This window comes from Arachis ipaensis, chromosome B10, assembly GCF_000816755.2.
Source record: "Arachis ipaensis cultivar K30076 chromosome B10, Araip1.1, whole genome shotgun sequence".
NCBI classification, from domain to species: Eukaryota; Viridiplantae; Streptophyta; class Magnoliopsida; order Fabales; family Fabaceae; genus Arachis; species Arachis ipaensis.
In genome coordinates, this window is record NC_029794.2 from 52,971,866 (window position 1) to 52,989,159 (window position 17,294).

General features: G+C 35.8%; 1 long non-coding RNA gene across 2 annotated transcripts; it reads right to left on the minus strand.

Moving 5' to 3' along the window:
* LOC107624408 lies at nucleotides 8,132–11,686 on the minus strand. Of its 2 annotated transcripts, none has more exons than XR_002355702.1 (4): nucleotides 11,145–11,686; nucleotides 10,941–11,011; nucleotides 10,665–10,800; nucleotides 8,132–8,245 (listed from the first exon to the last, which is right to left on the minus strand). It is a non-coding gene; the product is annotated as an uncharacterized LOC107624408 (long non-coding RNA). The 2 variants fall into 2 exon arrangements; XR_001616879.2 differs by having other exon boundaries at nucleotides 10,941–11,034; nucleotides 11,145–11,684.

The following is a 17,294-nucleotide window of genomic DNA, read 5'->3' on the forward strand; positions in this document are numbered from 1 at the left end:
TAACTTTTGCTCCAACTTTTGGTCCAACTTTTGCAAAACTCCAACCCGGTTCATTTGGTTCACTTTGGTTCTTCTCCAAACTCCAAGAGCAATCAACCAAGGCCTCTTTCAACCCAATTCCACCAAGAGCAAAGGCCCAACTCAAGGCTTGAAGATCATTTGAAGAAAGTGTATAAATAGTATAGAATTCAAGTTCTTCGGGGAGCTTTTCTTTTGAATTTTCATAACAGTTTTCGGAGAGCTTTGGATATTGAGTGATCTTTAATTTCTCCGTCTTGGGGAAGGAAAATTCACTTCTCTTCCTCTTAGTTTTATTGCTTTCAATTTCAATTACAATTGTCTTGGATCTTGGGTTGGAGAATTGAAGAAATTCTGTTTCAATCTCATCCTTAGATCTCTCTGCTTTATTTACTGCTTGAGTGAATTTAATTTCTGTCAGTTGCTCTTCATCTACTTTCCTTGCAATTTACAATTCCCTTGCAATTGTTCTTGTTGGATCTAGGAAGGCATTGAGATCTAGACTTGGTTTTCTAGTCTTTGGGTCCTGAGATCTGATTTCCCACTTTTACATTCTCTGTTTACTATTTTCAATGTTCATTTACTTTTCTGCTCTGAGATCCGATTTGATCCAAATCCTCTTTTACTCTTCTGTTTGATGCAATTTACTTTTCCTAGTTTAAATTCTGCAAATCCAATCCCCAATCCCCTTTACAATTCCAGCCGTTTACATTTCTTGCACTTTAAGATTCCGCAATTTACATTTCTTACATTCTAAGTTTCTGCCATTTAATTTCTTGTTCTTTAAGATTCAGCACTTTAATTCCCTGTCCTCTTTATTTCCATGCAATTTAATTTCTGAAAATCACAAAACACTCAACCAAATCTTGATTCGCTTGACTAAATCAACCACCAAACTAAAATTGCTCAATCCTTCAATCCCTGTGGGATCGACCTCACTCCCGTGAGTCTTTATTACTTGATGCGACCCGGTGCACTTGCCGGTTAGATTTGTGTGTTTTGGGAGAAATTTATTTTTCCACCAAAATACTCATCAGTAGACAGGGGTGGTTGTCAGGCACACAGTCCTAGTATGATGAACAGAGCTAATTGTCACTGATCATCCTATTTACCATGTTGAAGAATGAGTATACATCTTAGAAATAAATCAAACACGATCGAAGAGAAATAGTAATACTTTTATTAATTCATAGGACTCAGCAGGGCTCCTTCCCTCAACCTAGAAGGTTTAGAAACTCATACTGATAGAAAATACAATGGTGAAACTCGAATATGATGTAAAGTCTGTAGAAAAGTTTCGAAAGGTATAAATCTAATCCCTTAAATACTAAACAAATGACTAGTAAGGATAAAACAGTCTTTTTAGTGCTAAAATCCACTTCTGGGGCCCACTTAGTGAGTGTTTGGGCTGAGTTTTGATGAGATCCATGTGCTATGAGGCCTCTAGGGCATTGAACGCTGGCTAGGGGGTCCTTTCTGGGTGTTTGGACGCTGGTCTCTGCTTTGTGGGCATTGGACGCCTGGAAGGGGGCAGGAGGCTGGCGTTGGACGCCTGTTTTGGGCCTTCTAATCTGAAGCAAAGTATGGACTATTATACATTTCTGGAAAGCTCTGGAAGTCAGATTTTCGTAGTTGTTGAGAACACCCCATCTGAACTTCTGTAGCTCCAGAAAAGCTCTTCCGTGTGCAAGGAGGTCAGATTCGGACAGCATCTTCAGCCAGAAATTACCTAAAATTGTACAAAAAACACAAAAAACTCATAGTAGAATCCAAAAATGTGAATTTAACACTAAAACCTATAAAAATTCAGCAAAAACTAAACAAAACATACTAAAAACTATATGAAAATGATGCTAAAAAAGCGTATAAAATATCCGCTCATCAATTCCCAAACACAGACAAAAACACATGAACAAGGAAAAATATATTGTTACAGTACCAATAAATTTGCAAGACAGAACAAATAATATAATCCCATTTAGTCTAACATAATAACTAGAGTTGGAGTATACCTTTTGCATGTCACTCATAAAATACCATCCATGTTGTTTATAGTCACCAAGATCCCGTGGAGTAGCTTCAAGAACCACTTCTAATTCTCCTTGCTGTTCTTTACCTCCACAATTGCCCATAATATAAGATAAATATAATGATTTGCTTCTTGCCCACTACGGATAAGATCTGATCTCTGAACTGTGTATTTAGAAACATCCCATCTAGGTCAATTAGTCTCCTGCACCCTATTTTAAAATCATTTTTGCACCCATTTAGACAAACATACATCTCAAAAATCACCTCTCTATCAGACTGTAGGATGGTGCTGATTCTGACTATTAATCTTGGATTGCACTTAAGGAGGGTTTCACCATAGTCCCTCACTATTGCATACTGGTCCTTTTCATCCCCATACACAATAGCTCTAGCATATGCCATGGCTCTAGAGATAGAATTCCTATTTAGGATTAGATCACACTTGGAGTTGAAATACATTGTAGCTTCACATTGCCTAAAATTTGGGTACTTTCTTACTTTTGTCACAAGCTTTCTTGTCGACCAACTTTGATTTGCAGCTCTATAGGTGACTTCCCTTGGACATGTGTGTTAATTGTTGAAGGTTTTAATATACCAATATGTTTCCTCATGGACCTGTGAACCATACACTATCCAATTACAATTATCAACGCTGCACACATCTTGATACCTCACTACATCATTCTTTTTAAACCTTATATGCCTCCCCTCTTATATTGCGTATACTCTTACAGCCTCCCTAAAATCATACTTTGTGTTGAATTTCATCCTTACCTCAAGTTTCAGCTTACAAAACCTAACACTTTCTCTAAATACTGGAAACACAAGATCATCTTTATCATCAGAAAAGTTATCTTTGGAGTTGGAAGGAGTTTTCATTTTCTTTGAGTTCCATCAGTTGACCCCATCAGACTTAGCTCCCGAATCCAAAGCATCATCAGCTACAGCATCATCTAAGTGTAGAACTCCCAAATACGTAAAGTCCACCTCTTTAGCTTCATTATCCATAATTAGTGCATCATCATCATTAAATTAGATTCCTTTTTGGCTTTGCAAAGGCAGGTGCAGTTGCATGTCTGAACTTCATGTCTTTCATCTTAGCCTTTGATATGCTACCAACAGCTTCATCATCACCACTTGAGGAGCTATCTTCTTGGCCAGGTTCATAAGAGTTGTCTTCAGTAGTATGCTTATCTTTAGATGAAAAATGATCACCTTTTATTGGCCCACTGATGTTGTTAAACGTGCTTACCTTTTAAAGAAGCCCTTGTACAACTCCGAATTCCTTCAATGACCTTCTGTTAGACCTTAAATTGGGCTTTGGTATAGACTTTAAATTAGACTTAGGCTTGTTACTGGACTAAGGTTTTGTTTTTTTGATGTAGCATTACTAACAGGCTTAGGCTTTGCCATGGACTAAGGATTTGCCTTTGATGTGGTAAGGAATTTATTGGTTTTTGGCAGGAGATTTGGTTTCATTCTCCTTGGAAATAGGTTTATTAGCAGCAAGGGTAATGCATTCATTGTTGGTGGACAAGGGTTTATCAGGAGCAATAGCTATGGTTTCATTCTCCTTGGCCATAGTTTTATTGTTCCTGGGCAGGGTGTCTGAAGTGAAATTTGGGATAGGATTCAAGTCTTTCTTTGGCAAGGGGTTTGGAGTGGACATAGAAGAACTAATCTCAATGTTGGGTTTGCCCTTCAAGTTTGCATCAACATCACCACTCTCCGTTATTTCATCATCAACATACACAAGAATCTTTCTCCTCAAGAAACTCTGGTGTTGAAATTCTATGCTCAAAATAAATATCAACTAGGGCATTGTTCTTTTGAGTCATAAACCATATCTCCCCTAACTTATTGTCATACCCAAGTTCTTTATAATAATTTCTGACAAATAATAAATCTAGTGTATCCTCATCAAGGTCACTAAGACATGCATTATTAACAGGTGAATAAATTGTGTTCCCATTACCATCTTTCTGAAATTTTTCCCATGATGGAACATAATATCCATCAATACCTCTGTCTGCATAATTGATTGAAAAGTATAGTTACCATTATCACATCAAATTAATAGGTACAGAGATAATCACACACAAAAATCTCAACATATTTACAATTCAGCAACAAAATTGGTATAAAGACAATCACACACAAAATTCTCAACATATTTACAATTCAGCAACAAAGTTAACAGATGTCATAAAAAATTTACACACACACACACACACACACACGTAAACCTATTTATCAAGCATTGAAAATAGAGCATATATAGATATCCTTGCACCCAGTAACATAGGAACTAAAACAAACCCTAACAAGGACTCTGGTTCAAAAAAATAGGATCAAAATAACAAAAGCAGACAAATATCATCCACAAACATGTATACATTGCAAAAATCACAAAAAATAAAATACTCATTGCTAACTGGTGCACGGAATTGCAATCACACCCTTGCAACTCCGCACAACTAACCAGCAAGTGCATTGAGTCGTCCAAGTAATACCTTACGTGAGTAAGGGTCGATCCCACGGAGATTGTCGGCTTGAAGCAAGCTATGGTTATCTTGTAAATCTTAGTTAGGAGATTAGTGATCAAAATAATTTTTTGTTCATGAAAAGTAAATAACATGAATTGAGGGTTACTTGTGATTCAGTAATGAGGAACAGGTTGAGGTTCCGGAGATGCTCTGTCGTCTGAATCTCTACTTTCCTACTGTCTTATTCTCTAAACACGCATGGCTTCCTTCAATGACAAGCTGTATGTTGGTGGATCACCGTTGTCAATGGCTACCATCCATCCTCTCGGATGAAAAATACCAGGCACGGTTTCTGTACGACTAATCAACTGTCGGATCTCTCGTCTCGGATGAAAAATACCAGGTACAACTACCGCACGGCTAATCATCTGTCGGTTCTCACTTTTGTCAGAATAGGATCTCTCTATCCTTTTGTACACTGTCACTACGCCCAACATTCGTGAGTTTGAAGCTCGTCACAGTTATCCCGTTCCAGATCCTACTCGGAATACTACAGACAAGGTTTAGACTTTTCAGATCTCAAGAATGCTGCCAATTGGTTCTAGCCTCTACCACGAAGGTTCTAATCTCACGGATTCGAATGCTCTGTTGTCAGGAGAGGCAAGTTGAATCCGTGGATCAGAGACCCAAGAGATACACACTCAAGCTGTCGCCCAATGACTACGTTGAGCTCAGATAGAATGGGAGTGGTTGTCAGGGACGCATTCATAAAGTTGAGAATAATGATGAATGTCATGGATCATCATATTCTTTATATTGAAGTACGAGTGAGTATCTTAGAACAGAAGCAAGCGTAATTGAATAGAAAACAATAGTAATTGCATTAATCCATTGAAACACAGCAGAGCTCCTCACCCCTACCTATGTGGTTTAGAGACTCATGCTGTAGAAGATACAATATGAGATGTAAAATGTCATGATTTGCTAAATGAATCTCTAAAAGTAGTTTTTATATAAACTAGTAACTTAGGTTTATAGAAAATGAGTAAGTATGTGTAGATAGTGCGGAATTCCACTTCCGGGGCCCACTTGGTGAGTGTTTGGACTGAGCTTTCAAGCTTCCACGTGCATATGCCTCAAATTGGAGTTAAACGCCACCCTGAGTGCCAAAATGGGCGTTTAACGCCAAGAAGTGTGCCAGTTCTGGTGTTTTACGCCAGAAAAGGGTCTCTGGTTGGCGTTTAACGCCAGTTTGAGCCATCAAATCTCCGGCAAAGTATAAACTATTATATATTTCTGGAAAGCCCAAGATGTCTACTTTCTAACGCAATTGAGAGCGCACCAATTGGGCTTCTATAGCTCCAGAAAATCCACTTCGAGTGTAGGAGGGTCAGAATCCAACCGCATCTGCAGTCCTTTCTCAGCCTCTGAATCAAATTTTTGCTCAGGTCCCTCAATTTCAGCCAGAAAATACCTGAAATTACAGAAAAATACACAAACTCATAGTAAAGTCCAGATATGTGATTTTTGCATAAAAACTAATAAAAATATAATAAAAAGTAACTAAAATATACTAAAAACTACCTAAAAACAATGCCAAAAAGCGTATAAATTATCCGCTCATCACAACACCAAACTTAAATTGTTTCTTGTCCCCAAGCAACAAAAAACAAAATAGATAAAAAGAATATAATATACAATAAATTTCAAAATATCAATGAAGCTTAGTTTCAATTAGATGAGCGGGACTAGTAGCTTTTTGCTTCTGAACAGTTTTGGCATCTCACTTTATTGTTTGAAGTTCAGAATGATTGGCATGCATAGGAACTCAAAATTCAGATAGTGTTATTGATTCTCCTAGTTTAGTATGTTAATTCTTGAACAAAGCTACTTTATGAGTCTTGGCCGTGACCCTAAGCATCTTGTTTTCCAGTATTACCACCGGATACATAAATGCCACAACACATAACTGGGTGAACCTTTTCAGATTGTGACTTAGCTTTGCTAGAGTCCCCAGTTAGAGGTGCCCAGAGTTCTTAGCACATTCTTTTTGCTTTGGATCACGACTTTAACCACTCAGTCTCAAGCTTTTCATTTGGACCTTCATGACACAAGCACATGGTTAGGGACAGCTTGATTTAGCCGCTTAGGCCAGGATTTTATTCCTTTGGGCCCTCCTATCCATTAATGCTCAAAGCCTTGGATCCTTTTTACCCTTGCCTTTTAGTTTAAAGAGCTATTGGCTTTTTTTGCTTGCTTTTTCTTTTTCTTTCTTTTTCTTTATTTTTCGCCTCTTTTTTTTCGCAAGCTTTGTGTTTTTCACTGCTTTTTCTTGCTTCAAGAATCAAGTTTATGATTTTTCAGATTATCAATAAAATTTCTCTTTTTTCATTATTCTTTCAAGAGCCAACAATTTTAACATTCATAAACTTCACTATAAAAAATATGCACTGTTCAAGCATTCATTCAGAAAACAAAAAGTATTGCCGCCACATCAAAATAATTAAACTATTTTCAAGATAGCATTCGAAATTCATGTACTTCTTTTTTTTTTTCAGAAAATATTTTTCATTTAAGAAAGGTGAAAGATTCATGGAACATTCATAGCTTTAAGACATAGACACTAAACACTAATGATCATGTAATGAAGACACAAACATAGTCAAAATATAGCATAAAACACTACAAGAATATGGCCGATTAGCTACCACAAAACGAGTCGTAAAATCGTCGCTAATCCGACGCAAAATATAATTTGTGACGGATTAGCTACCGCCTAGCTACTAATGCTTTCCTCGCTGATTACAAGTCGCAAATCAGTGAGGCAAACACAACAGTCGCTAATTCATCGGAAAGTTTTTTTGCTACCGAATAGATAGTCGCAAATCCATCACTAAAGTAAAAGCTAATTCCATAGAAGAAATAGACTAAACGGTAGTCGCTAATTAGCGACAAACTCTACTGCAACAGACTCATCGCTAAATGCAAGCTAACTTCGTAGACAAAATGGAATGATTAGTTGACGCTAATTCGAGAGGAATTTTTCCGAACCTAACTCGTTGCAAGTTGTCCGCTAATATGATCGCAACTCTGTCACATTTTGTAGCAAATTTATAGCTAATCTTTAAAAATTCTTAATCAAATTTGTAGGAATTTTGTCGCTAAACCAAAGCTATTCGAAATGAGAAAGTAAAGTTACGAAATAGTCGCTAATTTGCTAGGAAATAATCTGTAGTCAATTAGTTGTAATACTATCGCAAAATGTCATCGCAAATTCCTTTTAAACTAGTAACAAATCGATAAGTATCTCGCACTACCAAAAAAACTGGGTTTTGCTATGCTTTTAAAGCATTCCAAATATGCAAAAAGTATAGCAATATCTTTTCACCACGCTTTTTTAGAAACGTGCCAATTGAGTTAGTGTTAGCTACACTTCGAAAGCGTGCCAATAGGAGATATAGCCACGCTTTTGAAGGGAGAAAATAAGAAAGTATAAAAAGAATTGATTTTTTTATTGATTTACATAAATTCTTTACATGCTATAATTATAATTTAAAAAATTATAATTCTATAATAAAACTAATAATTTAATTTACATGCTGCAAATGTAATGCCAATATTTCCAGCTGAAATATGGAGAACAATGCTTGACCCATTTTTGGAGAATTTACCGAGAAACCATCAATTGAGTGTTGATTACCTCATCAGTTCTGCAGATTACGGAAAAGTAACATGAATCAATAGAAAAATGGAAAATTTTGTGTCCATACATGAGGTCATAGAACTATAAGCCAAACTAACCCATGATAAAAAATTCCATAAATGGATTTATAGAAGATGATCACCAAAGAAGTAGCAAGAAATTCAACAAAAAATAAAAGAAAAGAATTTTTATAATTATAAAGAATCCAACAGCAGTCAAAATCAAAGCCACTGCACTACACTACACAACATCATGTGATTCTTGTTTGCACGCAAAAAAAATTAATCAAGATAAACAACAGAATCAAATAGAAGAAAGCAAGATGAGAAATTAAAGTAGAAACTTTACCAAGAAACACAAACAGGATTCATTTTCAGCTCCTCTCAACAGAAGAGAACAGGGTGAGTCGAAAATAGCATGAGCCAGCAAATAGCTGAATAATTGATAAGAGACGTTGAAAAAAGAGAGTACAATAATTGACTATTTAACACTGACCAAAAATCAAACAATTGATTCCCATTAAAAGAGATTGCATCAGAAAACAGGTTCAATAACATCACTCTACAGTAGTAATTTGTGCAAGTTCAACCAACTAAATCAATAGAGGATGTTAACCTTCTTTCCACGCCCTTGCCAACAACCTCATAAACCAAATAATCTTTTCTCAAAAGAATCAGCAAAATTATCGTCTTTAAACAAGTCTTAAATATTCGTTTTAATTACAACCTTATACTTTTATAAAAATTCGAACATAACCTCCTCTAAAAATATAACTTAGCCACCCATACGGGTTTCCTCTTTCTCAACATTTCACCAACCTTTTATCAGCAAGTACCACAACAATATATTCTCAAAATACTTGATAATAGTGTAAAAATCAATTTTTAAACCCTATACCCAGGGTAGTTACCAAAACAACATTGGCAGCCTAATTTCAATTTTGTTTTTAAAATATCAAATAAATTCGGAATTACACAAACTCTATATCCATACGACCGTCTCGGATTAAGCTTTCTATTAAATGAAAAATCATAATTTTTTGCTTACTCTAACTTCGGGAATAGAAGCAAAACCGTGACTGCTCTGCAGTGTCTTTAAATCAGAAAACAGCAGCATGTGATATTCAAAATTCAATATAAAATCCAAGTTAAATCCAACGATCTTAAAAATTAATGTGGTTCGACTTCACTGATCCAGGTTTCTTTTCCAATTGGTTCCAGATCAATATCATTTTTAATAAAGGAGTTATATAACTTAGAAGTTAAGTAATTTTCTGCAGAATTCTGTTTTAAAAGTTAATGAACATATCCTCTTCCAAATCTCATAACTTACTCATTAAAACATTGACAGCCCTGAAATTTAAATCACATATGCTAAACATACTTAAATTTCACCTCCAATTGGTTCCATCTCAATATCTATCCAGAATCCAAAGTTATAAACTCTCAAAGTTACTGATTTAAGGAAACAGAATCTGGCTTTTACTGCATAATGCATCATCTTTCAAAAATTCATATCTTTAAAACTACAAGTCCAACCGTTCTGAAATTTTACGGCATTAAAATAATAGGACCAAAGTTTCATTTAAAATTGGTTCCATTTCAAAATTCAATTCGAAACACTCACAGCAGAGCCAACAAGTTACTGCTGTTCTAAATATTCTGCAGTAAAAATCAGATTCCACAACCATAACTCAAAAATTCACCATAAATCATATACTTAAAAAAAATGTCTTAAATTCCCCAGTCCAGCTCCTTATATACCCAAGCTTAATCCAGACTTGGTCTCACACAATTCCGATCATCACGGAATTAGTTATAACTTTTCAAAGTTACCGATTTCATTTAAAGATAATGCAGGAAATCAGATTTTTCAGTTTAATTTTGAAAATCACAACTAATTCTCCAGTTAATTCAAACTTCTCAAAATTAAATTCCAACAACGAATTTCATCCTAGTTTACTTAGCTTTTACTCTCTTATCATTTCGATTACTGTTGAATATCCGATTTACTTCCAAAGTTTCCATTTAATTTCAAAACTCAGATTCTCAACAATCAATTCAACATTTCAAGATTCATTCCTCCAAATATTCTCTAAACCCAACTCCAATCAATCACCAACTAAGTCCATTACAATAATCATATAACCAGTTTAATAACAAAAATTTCAATTTAATCCATCAAAATACAGAATTCACAACAATCCCTCATCAAACAATTCATAAACCACGCATGATCAATTTGACAAAATCAACGAATTCAATCAAAGTTCCAACCAAAATCTCAATCATTCCAATCACAATCTCAGCCACAATTCAACATTCATATAATCAATCAATCACTCACAACTATTATACCTATTTGCAGTTATCCAATAAACTTTGTCGGCATTCTTAAATTAAAACCGTTTAAATTAAACCCCCTACCTCGATTAGCCGAAATTTGATAATTAAGCGCAGCAAACCCCTCTTTTGTTTTAGTTTGTAGCAGCAACAGACTCGAACCAAACTAGCAGCAGCAGCAACAACTCTAACAGTTCTTTATTATCATCAACACTATCTCCTATGATAGTTCCATCAGCAAACAGAGAAGGCAGAGCAGGAGTGTTAAACAGAGACATGGGTTTTCCTTACCAGAACAGAAAAAGACTAAGGAACAAAATGGAAGTAGCGCAAATTCAAGAATGGAAACAGCAGAGTTACCGGTAAATTTGTCTTGGTTTCGGCAACGACGGCGACAGCTAAAGAACACAACTCCTCTCCCTTCTCACATTCTGTTTGACGGCGTTCTCACTCCCTTCGACGAAGGCAGAAGCGGCAAGCAAGAATAACAATAATCAAAATAGGTCGTGAATGGTACAGAATTCAGAGACAAGGACAAAGGAGGCTGTGGTGACCGAGCAATACCAGGGCAGTAGCTGAAATAGTTTACAGCAGCAACGCCGACGATGCTTCTCTGACGACAGACTCTCAACAGTGGCTCTATCAACGAAAACAGGGCGCAACAGCAACGGTGTGACCCCAATCGATGGCAGCGGCGGCGGCGGAGCAGGACAGTGCGAGAACGGACCTCGTCCTTCTCCTTCCAGGTTCGTTCTTCTGACAGCAGCGACGGTTAGGATTCGGCGGCAGTGACTCCCTCAATGGTGACGGCGGCGGTCTAGGCGGAATCGGCGGTGATGACGGGAGCAGCCTTCCTCCCCTTCCTCGACTCTCGAGCTCTCCGTCTCCCTCTCTCAATCTCTCTTCTCCTTCCTCACGTCCGACTCTCTCTCAGTCACTCATCCACCTTCATCTGAGGGCGACGGCGACGGCGACGACGGTCTTCCCGGCGCCTTCCCTTCCATCCCGTCCCTTTCTTCTCCTTCCTCTTCTTCCCATTTCCCCCTCTCTGTTTCCCTGTTTCTTTTCTGCCCCTTCTGCGTATGTTTTGCTTGTTTTGATTTAGGGATTAATGGAATTAGGGTTTTATTTGAAAACTTTAAGGTTAGAGTAAAATATGTACCAGTAATATAATAATTTTATAAAATATTTGAGATAAAATAACAATTTAAAAATTAAATATAATATTATAAAAATTATTTTTAAAATACGTAAGATTTTATTTATTAATATATCAATGAACTCAAATGATTATCTTTAATTTAAATCATAAAATAAATATACTAATCAAATTTTATAAAATACAGTTTAAATTCGAGAATATCAATTATTCAAATTATATGCTATAATCTTTCATAATTTTTTACTATCAAAATTTTAATTTTAATTTGTATAAAATAACTAATTATAATAAAAATTGTACATACACATTAATTAACTTAAACTCAAAGTATTTATAAAAATTAATTTAATCATTCCTAATATAAAATATAATTAATTTGAAAAATAGAAAAAACAAAAATTAAATTAAATTAGATGTTTTTGTATACTATATAATTAGTATTTGTCAAATATAATAATTAGAAGTGCAATGGTTGAGAGGCAAGTGGAGGTTGCTTTCGGTTTGCACCGATTCTTACTGGATCATACCGGTTTTTTTCCTTAAACGGTTCAAGGAGTAAACCGAACTGAATTAGGATCCGATTCATTAGTTTTTTGCTCGAACCGGTCGATCCGGTTCGATTTTTACAACTATGATAGCAAGTGTACATTTGTATATGTGTGCTATGATTATAAATTTGAAATGTTATTTGTAAAGTTTGATTATATGTATAAATCAAGTTTGTTAGCATTATTTATTAAATTTAATTATATATATATATATATATATATATATATATATATATATATATACATAGGTATTGATTACGTCTTGCATCAATATATAACAAGATCTCAAATCTCATATATAGTATATATAATAGGGCTCATTTTAGTTTTTTCATGTAACGATAATAAAATTTTCAAATTTTGATTTAAAGCATTAGAAATAATGCTTATACGCAATTTTTTATTTGAAATAATAAAAAAAATTTCTTATAGATACATTTTAAAATTTTGAAATTAAATACTTTTTTGTTTCTTGAGTTACTTTTTTTTCTTTTGTTTTCAAATTTTCATTTTGATTTTTTTAAAAAGAATTTTAATTTTAAAAAATATTTTATAAGGTAGATAAGATTTTTTTAAAAAAAATATGAAAATATTTATGTAAATATCAATGATCTTATTTTAAAATAAATAAATTAAAATCATTTGTATTACTTTTTTAATGATTTTTTCATGAATTTTTCATGAATGTATATAGTGGTTAGTGATTAGTAATAACTTGGGACTAATATTTTTTCTAATAAATTAGTAACAACATGAAATAAGCGAGAAAAGTATATCAGTTGTTAAACGGTCGCTAATTCCTCACTAAATAAGCTTTTGATTAGTGACTCAATTGCGACTAGTTACTTATAAAATTTTCTTGATCAGTTTTGGATTTGTTATAACTCTGCGACGGATTTCCAACGAGATTAGCGAGTAATTTGCTACAAAATAGGTAGGATATAGCTTTTACTTTGTGACAAGATTGCATTTGCCAACTCGCTCGCTAAATTAAACTTGCGACAACTTAGAGACAAATGTATTTCGCCCGCTAATCAGCGACTTGAAATCAGCGAACAAACTGTGTCAGTTGTTAAATGGTCGCAAATTTCTCACTACTTAGGTCCTAGGCGCTCAATATCCATATTTCCACTTTAGCGACTAATTAGCGAGGAACAGTTCCTTAGCTAAATGATTTATCTGTTGCGACGAGTTAGCGACGACTATTTTCTGTCGCTACTCTTATTTTGAATTTTACAATATTATGCGACAAATTAGCGATAAACTAGTTGCTCGCTAAAAAATAAAAACTTTGGTGACAAATTAGCTAGGAAATTATCCATCGCAAAATACATTTCAATTCTTCATGACGGATTAGCTAGGAACGTTGTTCCTCACTAATTAGCCATTTCGCACAAAGTTTATTTAGCGACGAACTAGTGTGTGAATTGTTTCTCGCTAATTGTATATCAAACACTTGCGATGGAATAGTGACAATAATTTCACTCGTTACTTTACTTTTATTCGATTGAACCCCTAAGTGACTGATTTGCTAGAACAATGTCACTCGCTAATTAATTTGTGACAAATTAGTGAGGAAATTTTTCCCGCTCTTTTTTTAGCCACAAAAGTCAATCTGCGAGAAACAAACTTATTCGTAAATCTCTCGCTAATCAGTCGCTTTTCTAAGTTCAGTTATTTTGTGACCGCTCATTAATTTTGTCGTTAGTGCGTCACTAATTCCTCGCAAGTTAGTGACGGATTAGTGACAAAACATATTTCTCGCAAAAATTCGTCGCTAATTTGTCAAATTCTTGTAGTGAAAACTGAAAATAGAAAAGAAAATAAACAAGGAGATTAAGGAACGGGTCCACCTTAGTGATAGTGGCTTCTTCTTCCTCTTGAAGAACCAATGGAGTGATCCTCTATGTCTCTTCCTTGCCTTTGTTTTTCCTCTTCCTAGAGGTTTCTCCGGCCTTAGATGCTATTAATGGTTATGGAAAGCAAAAAGCTGAGCTTTTCCACACGAAACTTAAAAGCTTTGCTCGTCCTTGAGCAAAATAAGATAGAAGGGAGTAGAAGAAGAATGATGCAATTAATTATGAAATCTTATTACTGTATACAAGAAAAATTAAAAAGAGTTGAAAAAGAATTTGAAAAGATATGTAAGTTTGAAAACGTTTTGGAAGAAATTGAAAAGAATTGAAAAAAAAGAATTAAAAAGAATTGGAAAGATTATTAATATTTGAAAATAGAAATTAAAAGATGAACGTTTAAAATATGTTTGATGCAAAAATTATGAATTAAAACATGAAAAATTAAAAAAAAAATCGAATTAGAAACAAAATTACCTCCCTTGTGTCATCCTGGCGTTAAAATGCTATCCATTCTAGCATTTAACGCCTACTTGACTGCCTCTTTGGGCGTTTAACGCCCAGCCAGATACCCTAGCTGGCGTTAAACGCCAGGAATCCTTCTTTACTGGGTGTTTTTCTGAACGCCCAAAATGCTGCCATTTCTGGCGTTAAACGCCCAGAATGCTGCCTGCATGGGCGTTAAACGCCCATTCTGCTATCCTTACTAGTGTTTAAATGCCAGTAAGCTTGTCCTCCAGGGTATGCTGTTTTTGATGCTATTTTTTATTTTGCTTTAATTCTGCAGCTGTTTTTATGACTCCACATTATCATCAACCTAACGAAAACATAACATGGCAATGGAAAACAAATGTCTATAAAAAATAAATATAATTAAATAACATTGAGTTGCCTCCCAATAAGCGCTTCTTTAATGTCAATAGCTTGACAATGAGCTTTTAATTTAGTCTCAGTTTTGAGCACTCTTGCTCAACATTGCCTTCAAGATAATGTTTGACTCTCTGTCCATTAACAATGAACTTTTTGTCAGAGTCAATATCCTGAAGCTCTACATATCTATATGGTGACACACTTGTAATCACATATGGTCCCTTCCATCGGGATTTCAATTTCCCAAGGGACAATCTGAGCCTAGAGTTAAACAGCAGAACCTTCTATCCTGGCTCAAAGACTCTAGATGACAGCTTTCTATCATACCACCTTTTTGCTTTCTTCTTGTAAATTTTAGCATTTTCGAAAGCATTGAGTCTGAACTCCTCCAGCTCATTCAACTGGAGTAATCTTTTCTCTCCAGCTACCTTAGCATCAAGGTTTAGGAACCTGGTTGCCCAGTAGGCCTTGTGTTCCAGTTCCACTGGCAGATGACAAGCTTTTCCATACACAAGCTAGTATGGAGAGGTCCCTATAGGAGTCTTGAATGCAGTTCTATATGCCCACAGAGCATCATCCAGACTTCTTGCCCAATCCATTCTATGGGTACTTGCAGTCCGTTCCAGGATTCATTTTAGTTCTCTATTTGAGACTTCAGCCTACTCATTTATTTGTGGATGATATGGAGTAGCCACTTTGTGGTTAGTTCTATATCGGATCAGAGCAGAGTCAAGCTGTTTATTGCAGAAATGAGTGCCTGCATCACTGATCAGTACTCTAGGGACACCGAACTTGCTAAAGATATACTTCTGGAGGAACCTCATCATTGTCTTAGTATCATTAGTGGGTGTTGCAATTGCCTCTACCCATTTAGATACATAGTCTACTGCCACCAGAATATAAGTGTTTGAATATGATGGTGGGAAAGGCCTCATGAAGTCAATACCCCATACATCAAACAACTCAATCTCTAAGATCCCTTGCTGAGGCATGGTATAACCATGAGGCAGATTACCAGCTCTCTGGCAACTGTCACACTTACGTACAAACTCTCGGGAGTCTCTATAGAGAGTAGGCCAATAGAAGCCACATTGGAGAACCTTTGTGGCTGTTTGCTCACCTCCGAAATGTCCTCCATATTGTGATCTATGGCAATGCCATAGGATCTTCTGTGCCTCTTCTCTAGGCACACATCTACGGATTATTCCGTCTGCACATCCCTTAAAGAGATATGGTTCATCCTACAAGTAGTACTTTGCATCAGAAACCAATTTTTTTTTTGCTACTTACTGTACTCTTTGGGTATGAATCTCACAGCTTTATAGTTTGCAATGTCTGCAAACCAAGGTGCTTCCTGAATGGCAAAGAGTTGCTCATCTGGAAAAGTTTTAGAGATCTCAGTAGGAGGGAGGGACGCTCCTGCTACTGGTTCTATCCAGGACAGGTGATCGGCTACTTGGTTCTCTGTCCCTTTTCGGTCTCTTATTTCTATATCAAACTCTTGCAGAAGTAACATCCATCTTATGAGTCTGGGTTTTGAATTCTGCTTTGTGAGGAGATATTTTAGAGCAGCATGTTCAGTTTACACAATCACTTTTGATCCTACTAAATAAGATCTGAACTTGTCAATGGCATAAACCACTGCAAGCAACTCCTTTTCTGTGGTTGTGTAATTCTTCTGCGCGTCATTTAAAACATGGCTAGCATAATAAATGACATGCAGAAGCTTGTCATGCCTCTGTCCCAATACTGCACCAATGGCATGGTCACTGGCATCACACATTAGTTCAAATGGCAATGTCCAGTCTAGTGTAGAAATGACTGGTGCTGTGACCAGCTTAGCTTTCAGAGTCTCAAACGCCTGCAGACACTCTGTGTCAAAAACAAATGGTGTATCATCAGCTAGCAGATTACTCAGAGGTTTTGCAATTTTTGAAAAATCCTTTATAAACCTCCTATAGAATCCTGCATGCCCCAGAAAGCTTCTGATTGCCTTAACATTGGCAGGTGGTGGTAATTTTTCAATTACCTCTACCTTAGCTTTATCCACCTTTATTACCTTGTTCAAAATTTTGTGTCCAAGGACAATTCCTTCAGTCACCATAAAGTGACATTTCTCCCAGTTTAAAACCAGGTTAGTCTCTTGGCACCTTTTCAGAACAAGTGCTAGATGGTCAAGACAAGAGCTGAATGAGTCTCCAAATAATGAGAAGTCATCCATGAAGACTTCTAGAAATTTCTCTACCATATCAGAGAAGATATAGAGCATGCACCTCTGGAA